The sequence below is a fragment of the Canis lupus genome, chromosome 30, assembly GCF_003254725.2.
Source record: "Canis lupus dingo isolate Sandy chromosome 30, ASM325472v2, whole genome shotgun sequence".
In the NCBI taxonomy this organism is placed as follows: domain Eukaryota; kingdom Metazoa; phylum Chordata; class Mammalia; order Carnivora; family Canidae; genus Canis; species Canis lupus.
In genome coordinates this window covers 27,238,032-27,250,810 of record NC_064272.1, presented here as the reverse complement: position 1 = coordinate 27,250,810, position 12,779 = coordinate 27,238,032, and the positions used below count along the sequence as shown (strand labels likewise).

At 48.4% G+C, this 12,779-nt stretch overlaps 1 protein-coding gene across 7 annotated transcripts in view; it reads right to left on the bottom strand.

The window, feature by feature from the left end:
* Window positions 1–12,362, bottom strand: part of TLN2 (talin 2) — a 426,878-nt gene extending 414,516 nt beyond the window's left edge. For 4 of the 7 annotated variants that reach the window (XM_049104468.1, XM_049104470.1, XM_049104469.1 and 1 more), the window contains exon 1: window positions 12,214–12,354. The gene's annotated coding sequence lies outside the window, so the exon portion shown is untranslated. Of the gene's footprint in view, window positions 1–10,914; window positions 11,028–12,213 lie in introns of those variants that run through there. The other 3 variants (XM_025472602.3, XM_049104473.1, XM_049104471.1) reach the window with 3 other exon arrangements.
* Window positions 12,363–12,779: the final 417 nt, after the last annotated feature.

Below are 12,779 nucleotides of genomic sequence, written 5' to 3'. Positions count from 1 at the left end.
AACCCTCACAAAATTAGAGCTCCAAAACATCTGCAAGTTTACCAGCAAGAACCAGCAAATGATTTAACATCCTCGTAAAACTGTCCAAACCCATCCCTGCTCAGCAGACTCACACTCCCCTCTTCCTTCTGTCAGGGGGGCACCCACCGTCCGCATCAGGCACCAGCTGGTCTGAGAGCTGGCAACCCGCCCTTGGCACTCAGGCACCTAGAGATCCGGATCAAAAGGACCCTAATGGCCCTCAAGGAGGTGAGTTCCTCAAACTGAACGCACCTTTCTTTCTCCCTGTTAGTAGGACCTAACACATTGCGGAGATGCCCTCAAAGAAAATAAAAGACCTTTTTTATGTGCATTAAAACTGGAACCCTAGGGGCGCCTGGGTGGCTCAGTGGTTGAGCATCTGTCTGCCTTCAGCTCAGGTCATGATCCCACAGTCCTGGGATGGAGTCTCACATCAGGCTCCCCGCAGGAAGCCTGCTTCTCTCTCTTCCTAGGTCTCTGCCTTTGTGTGTCTCATGAATAAATAAAATCTTAAAAAAAAAAAAAAACCTGGAACCCAAAGGGTCTTTCCCAGTAACCGGAGGGGGTGTGGGAGAGTTAGCAGCAGCCTGATCCTGCTGGGATGGTTGTCCTGCACCAAAAGGGAGCTGTGTCTATCCAGTGTGCAAGGCCTACGGGGGGACTACCTCCTACACACCCTCTCGGGCAACCTCTCTTAGGTGTCTCCCTAGAGTAATTTTTAAAAAACCATAGGTCCCTAGGTCTCGCTCTCAGGGATTCCAATTCAGTGAGTTGGGTGGGTTTAGGAATAGTGTTAATTCCAGTATAATGAACACAGAGTTATATTAGTTTCAGGTGTACGATATAGCAATTCAAAAATTCTATATATTACTCGGTGCTCAGTCGGGATAAGTGTGCTCTTAATGCCCATTACCTAGTTCATCCATCCTCTACCCCCACCCGTCTGCCCCGCTGCACCACCAGTCCAATCTCTAGAGTTAAGAGTAGAGTTTTTTGTTGGCCTCTTTGTTGTTTTGTTTCTTAAATTCCACATGTGAGCGAAATCATATGGCATTGGTTTTTCTCTGAATGACTGGCTTCACTTAGCATTATACCTTTTAAGGAATAGCATTTTTAAGAGCTTCCCTGGTGATTTGGAAGCACACACATGACTGAGAACCACAGCCACCAATTATGGTCAGGGTCCCACCAGATATCCCAAGAAAAGGAAAAGCACCTGGTGGTGGTCAGGAACATGGAATTTCAGTGCCAGCTTTGCGAAGCGGCCCCAGTAATTCTCATCCTTCTGGGCTTCAGTTCTTTCCCTGTCAAAGGGAGAGGCTGACCTAGAACCATTCAGGCCTCCCAGTTTTTAAGCAATTAACTTCTCTGGAATGACTCTAAGATCTCCCATGAAGACATCTGCCCTTCCTTCTTGGATGTACTAAACCCACCTGCTTTGTGCTTGCTCTTCAGGCTGCCCTGGCTGATGCCTTACCCTTTAACCCTGCTGGGGAGGGCCCGGGAGTGACAGGTGCTGAGTCCCATAGAAAGCCCTTCAAGGAGAAAATTAAGCCTCTTAAAGTGCCCTTGATGTAATCTCTCAAACCCAGGAATAATCCACACTCCTCTGGGAAGATTTGCCAGGCATGACCTCGGGCCATACTCAGGAAGTATCTTTACTTACAACAACCTAGGTCCTAGCCCAAGTATGACGTAATTATGGGTGGTCTTGCAGCAATGCAAAAAGAGAAGACAGGGATTGTCATTTAAGTACACGAAGCTTTGGGACTCCCTAAGCTGGGTGCTTGAGAGAGCAGCATTGAGGGAACCAGGGAACATCGCCACCGATCTGCAGGAAAATTCAGTCTGCCAGGGGCTCAAACACGGCAGGAGAGAAAGGAGACCTCTCTCCATGCAGTCAAGTGGACTCTGGGGATGAGTGATGCACCAAAGCAATCCACCAGAACATCGAGGTCAATAAGTACTTGAGACAAGTGAATTTACTGTGTCCAACTCAGTGACAAAAGTTACCAAGCTGACTGCTTAAGTGCCCCTCCTTCAGAGATAAAAATGAGAGGCAACCATTTGTCTGCAGCTAGCTATCCTCGCCTTCTATCACTCAACAAGTAGTTAGCAAGGATGGGCTGCATTCACTCATTCCTGGAACCTCTAACTCTTAACACTTGACCTAAAAAAAATACTGGTCCCAAGAGACACTGTTTTTCCACATCTATATTACTCTCTTCCTTAGCTCAAATCTGGAAAAGATTTCTTTTTCCTCATCTAAGGCTAACCTCCATAACCAGCAAGTTTTCTTCATCAATTACTCATTAACATTTTTTTGTAACTCCTACGTGCCAGCCATTGCTTCAGACACATGGGGACACGGTGCCAGGTAGTTTCTCTCATGGAGCTTATATTCTAGAGCCGCGGGGTAGACAATAAATGAATCATGTATGTAATATCAGGGAATGATAAATGATATGAAAACAAAAAAGGAAGAGGCTTGAGAGCAAGGGCTAGGAGATGCCAGGGAGACCTCTGCGAAGGTGACATTGGAGCCAACTGGTAAATGAAATGAAGTGTGAGGGAGTGCCCCCAACCTTCAAGAGCCAGGATGAGGAGATCCAGCAGGAGAGCTGGAGGCGGAGCAGCCAGGGCATCAGGAGAACCTGATGAGGACGGTGGCACGGAAGCCAGGTGAAGAAAGGTCCTAGAGAGCCATCAGCTGGTTAACCGCTGCTGAGAGGCTGTAGAAGGTGATAGAGAAGAGCTGGCCACCAGATACCACTGGTACCTGAAGAAGCGTGGCTTCAGTGAAGGATGGGGCAAAAGCCAAATTGGAGTGGGTTCAAGACAGAATGAGCAGGGAGAAATGGGGCAGAATGTATGCCAATTCTTCCAGAAAGGTTTACTATTAAGGAGAGTAGGGTGCATTTCATTTACCAGTTGGCTCCAATGTTACCTCCGCAGCTGCAAGAGTCACTGATTGGGGGGACGGGGTCATGAGTGTGCTGTGTTGTTGCTTTTTTTCCTTAATATGAGGACTACTACTACAGCATCTCTCTCAGGAGGGATTATCCATCCGAGAAGGAAAGACGATTATGCAGAAGGGAAAGGAGATACATGCATGAGTACAGGATCCATTGCACATGTGGTTAAAAAGCTCTGTGGATACAATGCTGTGTGGCTACAGTTGTAGATAGGCTAGCAGATTTAATAGGAAGGAGGAGGATGAAACTCGTAATTGCTTGTTTTTCTCCCTGAAATAAGCCAAGTCATCAGCTGAAAGGGGGGTGGGGACAGAAATATGGTGGGGTACGATAGTGCATTCCAGTGTACCAACAGTCCCCCTTGAGATCTATAGTTATAAATCAAAAGAGAGAGACGATACAGATGGCCAGGTGTTTTCTCTAGCCGGTTCCTAGGCCTCAGGCAGGAGCATGGTAGGTGGACGGAGGGGTTTTCCCAAGAGAGTTAGATGAAAGGAGAAAGGGTCAAGGGAGTTGAGGGTGTATTAGAGCACCTGAGCTGTGGGCGGGGGGAACTCAGGGGAGGAGAGAGGGATATGGTCAATGAAAAGTGGAAGGGTCACCAGGTCAGAGGCCCTTGTAGGGTGAAGGCTAGGTGGAACTGGGTACTAAAGGGAGTAAGATGAAAAACAAGTGAGGGTCACACTGGAATGCTTGTGAAGATTTTGCTGGAGGTGCAGTTACTGGTAATGACAAAGTCTAAAACCGTGTTTTTCAAACCAAGGGCTAGTGGGAAGTGAAATCAATTTAGTGGGTTATGATGAGCATTTTTTAATTGAACAAAATAAAAAGTCTAAGAGTACATTATACCTAGTAAGGGTAAATAACGTTTGAGGAAACTTGTTCCAGCTGTGTGTGCATATTTTCATGCTGGATCATCACACCAAATCTCTCTCCCTTGTGGACCGGTGTTTTTAAAAAAAAAAAAAAATACAAAAACAAAAACAGAAAACAAGGACACTAAGGGTTTCTTAACACTGGCATGGCTGATCTTCTAGGCTGGAGAATTATTTGTTGTGGGGGCAGTCCTATACATTGTAAGACATATAGCAGCATCCTTGGCCTCTAGGGATTAAATGCCAGTAGTGCCCCTTCCTCCCTTCAACCTATGCTACACAAAAATGTCTCTAGAAGATGCTAAATACCCTCTGTCTAGAAATAACCATGGAAGAGATGGCTGAAGTAGGGTAGAGGAAAAGGTAACAATGAGAGGTGGCCAAGGGACTGAGTTGAGTGGACAATCTCTATAGATTTCAAGTCACCCAAAATGCTGATGGTACCACAGGACTCACTGTTTAAAAATTCTGATTATCAGAAAAACTAATAAAGCATCTAAAATTAAGCAGGAAAAATGTTTTAAAACAGGCTTATAAAATTCAATTCTAAGTCTTTCCTGTAAATTAAGCTATATAATATAAAACTGAATTAAGTCACACCTATAATCCCAAAATATCTGAACAAAAGCAAGCTAAGGATTACAGAAGGGGAAGCACACTGCATTCACTGCTGTATATACAGAGATGTTACAGCTTTGTTATTTGATCATTATAGAGGAATGTAAATTCATATGTATAAAACCAAAATCCAACCACTAATACGATTTTTATTAAAGTTTTCTGATTATAAAAGAAACATACCCTCAATACAGAGAAAATTTGGAAAATACCAAAAAAAGTAATTTTTAGGAATTTTAAACATTTATAATCCCACCACCCAGAAAAAGTCATTTGGTTTATTCCATTCAGGGAAGGAAAGAATGCAGACAGAGAAAAAGGGAGGGAAGGAAGGACAGTCAGTCAGTCAAAGGGAGGAAGAACTATGGGCCAGATGAACAGTCTTCAAAAAATGAAGCAACATGAGGCAGAGGACTATAGATCCAGGCTCTCTACCTTAGCTACATATCAGAATTACCTGGAGAACTCACCCATAAATGCCAACTCCCCACCCAAACCAAAGCATCAGAATCCCCAAGGGATCCCAACACAGAGTCAGGGTGGAAAATCCTACAAAAGAGATTCATTCTATAAGCTTAAGGTCAAGGTCTGTTTCATGAAAAGTTCTCTCTCATTTCACTTTTTTTCATACACTCTACTACCAATTTTGCTTTGCTTATTATAACTTACATGTGAAATCATTAGAGAATAAAAAGCATTAAAATTAAGGGGCTAAAAACAGAACAAATGTTTATCTGCTAAAGAATTTTAGGATCCCTGGGTGGCGCAGCGGTTTGGCGCCTGCCTTTGGCCCAGGGCTTGATCCTGGAGACCCGGGATCGAGTCCCACATCGGGTTGCCGGTGCATGGAGCCTGCTTCTCCCTCTGCCTATGTCTCTGCCTCTCTCTCTCTCTGACTATCATAAATAAATAAAAATTAAAAAAAAAAAGAAATGTTAAAAAAAAAAGAATTTTAGAATTAGGGGATCGGTGGAGAAGGGAGCCTTTCAGGGAAACTTCTTGAGCTTTGGGTCATCTGAGCCTCTATGAACTTATACAAAAGTAAGGGTCCCTGAGGACAGCACAGTATGTATGTGCCACTGATAAGCACTGTTAGAAATATGTCCCCTCTGGCAACAGTGAAATAAACACTTGTTGAAATTAATGGCTACTGCACTTAATTTCCTCCAAAAAAAAAAAAAATGCACTAATGACCAGATTACAATACAATTTAAGCAACATTTATCATCTGGTCACCATTTTCTTCACAATGCCCTTGACATGTAGCCAACTTTTGTTAAAAGAAATCAATGGCTTCAAATCTTCCATATGCATGCATGCTGAAAACCAAAAACCAAAAATGAAACAATCGCTAACAGTCCTCTTCATTCTCGCTTGAGACTCCATTACAGAATATTAAAACAATACTAATGAACTCTGACTTTCACTGTGGAGTAAACATGCATCTATCCATCATTAAATCCCCAAACACGTACAAGAGATGTAGACAACATTCAAATAACATAACCCAAATATTTATGTCTCTCTGCTTGGTAAAATTGATAAAAGTGAGTTAACTTGCCCTAACTGGCATTCTAACTTTAATCCCCTGGCTGGACAAGAACACAAGATCTGTAAAACAGGAAGCTGGTTTCTCAAAACCAGCAATTCTCAAAGTATGGTCCATGATCACCAAGATCAGCATTACCCGGGAACTTATTAAAAATGCAAATTAACAAACTCCACCCAAGACTTACAGAGTCTAAAACCCTGGCCCAACAATCTGGCTTTTAACAAGCCCTGGAAGTGATTCTGATGCATTCTAGCTGGGGAACCACTGGTGGTATCTAAAACCATGATTTTCAAATTGTGCAGCAGAGCCCTGGCTTGCAGTGGGTTGAGACTCTGAGTCTCCCACTAGGACTCACAAGGTCACGTAGCACGGACTTCTTAAAACGTGGATGGAGTTTCCACTGTTTTTCGAAGTTTGATTTTAGTGCTAACTGCCAAGAATTCATAAATTCTATCAAGTTTCAAAAAAAAATTCTATCAAGTTTCAAAAATCACACTAGAAGGTAAGATTATAAATGGTACAGAGCAGTCAGCAAGCTGGAGATCTTGTAGAAGGAGACGGGAGTTCAAATGCCAGCAGAGCCATTAGACAGTACCTCTCTGAGCCTCGGACAGGAAAACCAAGCTTGAGGAGAGGCTGCTGCTATCTGAGAAGACTGTGCAATTGGCCAGACCTTCCCTGAGTCGGATTCAGAGAAAGTCAAGGAAAAGGAAAGTGCTTGCTAAGAGCTTTCTTGATCTCTTATTCTCACTTCTCTCCTGGGGGATAAAGGTAAACAAACAGCTTTTTCTAAAGCCATCCTTTACAATGAAAGCATTGACTCAAAACTGAGAAATCTCAGAATGTCAAAAGATAATTAACTGAAAGTTTCCAAAGAGATTAAAGATTGCTGCAGAAAGCATCAGAGAAAGCAGGTGTGGTGTTGTTTCCAAAAGGGTCTCAATAAAGTTTCATATCCATGAACCAAATACTATTTTAAAGTGCTTCCATATAGAAAAGTTTTTGTGTTTAAGTAAACCAATCAAGGTGTATATGAAACACATGAATCACCCTTCCCCCTTTCCCACTGCCAATTTTAAACAATCTCAAGCTTTATGTGTCCTTCCATATCTTTCTCCAGTGTTCTATAATAGGGCTTTTTTTTTTCAAATCAGAAATAGGATCATACTACATCTGATACTCTATAACTTGATTTTATTTACATTTAATACATCATGGATATCCCTTGCAAAATAATCCAAAATAAACCCTATTTATTTATCCTACTGATGGACATTTCATATTGCTTATTTACTTGAATAACCCCACAATAAACATCTTTACACACAGATCTTTGTATGTTGATGTTTTTCTTTCTGTAAACCAGGCCTCCAAATATGGGATTGCTGGGGCATATAGTTCATTCCAAACTTAAAGAGAAATTGTCTGCTTTCCCTAAGTTTTTTGGCAATTCAAACTCCCAAGAGTCTATGAGTTGCCCCCACACACATCTAACAGAAGATGTTACCGATTTTTTAAAAAGTGGGTTAACTGAGTGGACAGAAAAGTAATGTGTTTTAAATTTGCATTACCCTGACCATTGTGGAGGTTAAGAATCTTTTCACATGTTTATTGACCATTTATCTCTCTTCTTTTGGGAACTGACTGTTCATATCCTTTGTTTATTATGTTGTCCTTCAAATACTATTTAATCACATACTCACCACCCCCCCTCATCTATTAGATATGTAAAGTACAAATGAATATCACTCCCTAGGAACTCAGCATGTGAGATTAGGACAGGGGATGTCTTCTTAGCATGAAGTGCATGGTAAGTCCTCAAAACAATTGCTGACTAAGTGAATAGGAGACTTAGAGAATTTTGTTAAGATTGAAACTAGAAGTTGGGACACCTGGGCTCAGCGGTTGAGCGTCTGCCTTCAGCTCAGGGTATGATCCCGGGTTCCCGGGACAGAGTCCCACATCAGGTTCACAGCTGGGGAGCCGGTTTCTCTCTCTGCCTATGTCTCTACCTCTCTCCGTGTGTCTCTCATGAATAAATAAATAAAAATCTTAAAAAAAAAAAAAAAGATTGAAGCTAGAAGAGTAAAAAGGAAATACAAATATTCATTATTTTTCCTACATATTCAGAACAGCATCACTTTAGCTGAAATTACATTGTTGGTTAAGGGAAAAAATCATGTTCTTGGCATTGACTCTGAAAATCCGCTGTGAAATGGGTGGCAAATGAGCCCAGTCTTAATTCAGAGTTCCGGCTGACAATAAAGAAAGGCTCTTACAACCAAAGCATTTTGTACCCAGCCTTGTTTACCAGTTGTCATTCAAATGGCACCTGCCACAGAGCCAAAGGTTGTCAGGATGGTGATGTCAGGAGAAGCCTACCTTCAGCATTTCGTCATTTCTTTTTTGGTTTTCTGTCTCCACCCCCTTCAAGATTTTTTGCCCCTTAAAATCCCCTGCTTACTGAGGAGGGGCCTGTAGGGAGGGCTTGCAGGGGGAGTTTGACAGAGTTCAGATTCCTTAACTCTTTTAACTTCAGGCAAAACATCTGGTTGAACCCACCACTTATCCCCATTATTTGTAATAGTTCTGTTTGGCTTATGTTTTAACTAGTCTCCTTATTAAATATAAAAATAATAGGATTAAGAAGTTCTGGGGGAAAGTACTGTAATTAAAAAGGCACCAGTTGCGTAAGTTAAGCTGTAATTCTGGCCCTGCTTATTAAGTTTTCCTTCTTGTCTTTAAAATTTTTTGTACCCAATAAAACTGACTTTGAATTATTTAACTCTTTTTTAGTACTTCCTGTATTGGCCAAACTCCACCTAAAATCTCCTAGAAAACATCATGACTCAAAAGTTCTGAATCAATAATGTCTGTCATGGATCATAAGTTTCAGACACTGTCCCAAGAGTTTGGACGGGCCACACACACACCACAACATACACACCACACAGTGGGGTAAACTGACAGGCAACTCTCCAAATAGCACAGACGTTTTCTAATCTTTTGAAGTTATAAAACCTTCTTAACAACAACAACAACAACAAAAATGCAAGACCTTTGATCAAGTCACGAAGTTATAATATGAATCAGGCAAGAGGCAACAAAGCACAATTTATAACACCTTGTTAAGAGAGGCATAAGAAATCATAAACATGAAAGTAGTAAACTTGGGAATGAAGATTGAAGGGTCTGCAACTTCTCTTAAGTTTTTATTTCAGATTTTTTAAGACAGCGATTTTTTAAATTTAATTTTTATCATACAACATGTAGTACATGCACACAATGTGAAATATATGTAGTTACAAAGCATTATGCTAAAACGAATAAATACATTTTTAGATGTATAGACTTTTTTTTTTTTTTCCGAGCATAGTTGGTAAAAATTTAGATGGTTCACCATCCGTAACCTCCCTTAACTGCTCTTGGGAACTAATTATCTGCTGTGAGTGAGGGGTGCAGGAAGATGGGAATCAGTGTAATTTTGAGGTACAAAACAGAACCTGGATTAGAAATCTCTATCTCTACCCATCACAGTCTCTGTGTCTCTCTCTCTCTCTCTCTCACACACACACACACACACTCCTCTTTGTAAAACCCAACTTCCTGTAAAAATACTCTAGGAAAAAAAACAGTGTTTGGTTTGAAAAACCCTAAACAATAGGTTTAGCACTAGTGAATTCAAGGCACACCTATTCGCCTAAGCCAGTAACTCATTTAAGAGTTAAGTCTTAAAAATCTGCTTTCTGATTGAAGTAGAAGCACAACATTAATGTCAAAAAAAAAAAAAGACACTTTAATTAACACTATTTTGTATATCCTTAATAACCTAAGTGGGTACCAAGTACCAAGGCAGAGAAAATTCAGTGACTTCCCCAATCTGAAGAACCCTGTGTTTCTTGCGATTCAAGGTACCACCGCTAAAGACTGGGAACTTTATGAAATAAATGCTTTTCTGCAACTGATTTGATTCTCTCCTAAATTAGTTATGTTAATTTCGGATAAATGTATCTTGGGCTCTTGGGTGTTTTCCACTATTCCAGGGCTCAATGGGAAAAGAAAAGAAAAAAGAAGGAGCATTCACGCAGGGAGCCGTCAAGGCCCCTCGGGACATCCACCCGCACCCCCAGGGTTGGCGCCGACACCCCAAATCTGCAATCACGGAAGACAAACCTCCGACGCGCAGTGGGGGCCCTCGGCCCGGAGGCACCGGCTGAGGGGGGCTGGCGAAGGGGCGGCGCGGTCCCTCACTCCCAGGGCGCGCCTCAGAGGAAGGCGTCCGAGCCCCCTCCCGGTGGCCCCCGCAGCCTCTCCGGCGACGAAGCCCCGAGCGCTGACGTGACCTCGACAGGACGGCACCGCCTCGGCGGGACGCCAGGGAGCGGGGCCGGCAGGTCTCCGCGCGCGGGTGACGGCGGGTCGGCAAACACGCCCTTCCTGCGCCCCTCACGGAGCGGAGGCCGCGGGCGACCGCACGTCGCCGAGCAAGCCCGCAGCGCCGTCCCGGGAAGCCGCCGGCCGCAGGCTCGGGAGCCGGGAGCCGCGGGGAGGGCGCGCAGCGGCACGAACGCCTCAGCCCGGCACGCGCGGCCGCCGTGAGAGCCGAGCAGGGGGCGGGGCGCCGCGTGTCCGCGCGCTCGGGGCCCGCTGCTCCCGCTCCTGCCCCCGCGTCTCGGCAGCGCCAGGCGCCCGCGCGCCCGCCCCCCGGCGTCCCCGGCCGCTGGCCGCCACCTCGGGGCGCGGGCTCGGACTGCATGCCCCTCACGCCCTCCACTCGCCGCGGACGCGCCCGGTCAAGTTTCCCCTCGCCCCACCCGAGCCCCAACTTCGGGAAACGCCGCCCGCCCGCCGCCCGCCGCCCGCCGCCCCTTACCTGGCCTCCGAGAGCGGGCGTCGCGGCGACAGCCCCGGGCCGCTCCCGCCTCCCCTCCCGCGGGGATCGGCTCCGGCGGGGCGCCCGGGAGGAGCCGGCCCGGGGACGCCGCCGAGCGCACGGCCCGGGCGGAGCGGGCGAGGGGCGTGTTCCGTGCGCCCGGGAGCCCGCGCGCCGCGTCCCGGCGGGACCGGGAGCCCCTGACGGCGGCTCGCCCCCCCCCCCCCCGCGGGCCGGGCCTGCCTGCCACGCGCTGCCGCCGCGCGCCTCCCCGGGGCCGGCTCCGCGTGCGCCCTGCGCGGCCGCCTCCGCGCCTGCCTCGGCGCGCAAACTTTCCCGGCCGAGCCCCCTCCGCCTCCGCCTCCGCCGCCGCGGCCGGGGCCGGGACCCCGCGCTGTCCCCGGAGCCCCCGCAGCCAAGACCCACGGAAAATATGGCGCCCTCGAACGTCGCTCCTCGGGCCCCGCGGGGAACCCCGACATGCCCGGCGTCCGGGCGCCCCGGCTCCCCGGGGGCGCGCAACTGGCGCTGGCGGAGCCGAGGAAGGAACGGGCGGCGCGAGGCCAGCGCCGCTGAAGCCGAAGCCCGCTCTCGCTCTGGGGGGGCGCTGCCCGGGCCCCTCCGCAGCCAGCAGCTGTGCCGGTGGCGAGGCCGCCGAGGGGGAGTCGCGGAGTCCAGCTCGGAGGGTCCGCGGCCGCACGAGCTCCGCACCAGCTCCGTCCGCACCCGCGGGCTGTCTTCGCCGCGAGCCGCGGCCGGAGACTTGTTTGCAAAGTGGCGCTGGAGTCGCGGCGGCCAGCGTTGGAATGAAGCCGCTCCGCCCGCGCCAACTCTGCGGGCGCCGGGGCCCGGCCGGGGCCGAGGGGACACTCCGTGCAGGCGGGGCCGCCTTTCAAAGCCCAGTTACCGGAAACCCGGCGGGAGCCCCGGAGGGGACGGGCTGCCCGCCGCCAGGAATCCGCTCTCGGGCGCCGGCTGCCAGCCTGCTTGCAAACCGCTGCGCCCGGGTCGAGTGCAGTGAAACATACATGTGCAATAGACAGGTGCATTAATTTAATTTTATTTTTATTAGCATTATTATTATTATTATTATTTTTGCAAAAAGCCCTCCTAGGAGATCAAATCTGGGAGCTTTGCGGGTTTTTTTCTGCATTGGCATCACTCACGAGATGCAAACGGGAGGAAAAAAAAACCACCCACATTTTCCTTCTGTACAGGGGAGGGAAAAGACACGAGAAATCCATGCAACGTGCATGCAGCTGGAGGAAGAGGGAAACCCGAGTGAGCCGTGCGCCTTACCGGGGGATGCATTTACTGTCTCATTGCAGAGCGCCTGCCCCGGAGTGCAGCCGGCGTCCCCCCGCGCGCCCGGCGACCGCTCCGCTCCCGCAGCCGCCTCAGCCGCTGCCGCCGCCGCTGGCTCCGGGCGCGGAACAAGAGCCGAGGGCGAGCGCGAGCGCACGGCCCGCGAGCGCCGGGAGGGCAGGAAGCGCGTCATCACTCGGGGACGGCGCGGCCCCGCGCGGCTCCGGTCCAGCAGCGGCGCCGTGCGGCACCCGGGCTGCGCCGGCCCGGGCCGCTCTGGGTCTCTGTCCCGCCGCCCTGGGCCGAGAGGGTCTGCGGGGGCAGGCGGCCCGCCTGCCGCGCTGTCGTGGGGGGGAGGGGGCGCAGAGTGACCCCGGCCCCCCCGAACTCGGGCTCAGATGCGAGGGAGAGTGGGGGGGGCGCGGCGTCCCTGGATTGGGGTCCCCGGAGCGCAGCGCGCCGCCCGCGGAGCCCTGGCCACCCCGAAGCGAGCCGCGGAGTTCGGGGACGTGGGGCCGGTGCGCTCCAGCAGCGGTGCCATCGCCCCCTGCCCCGCCCGC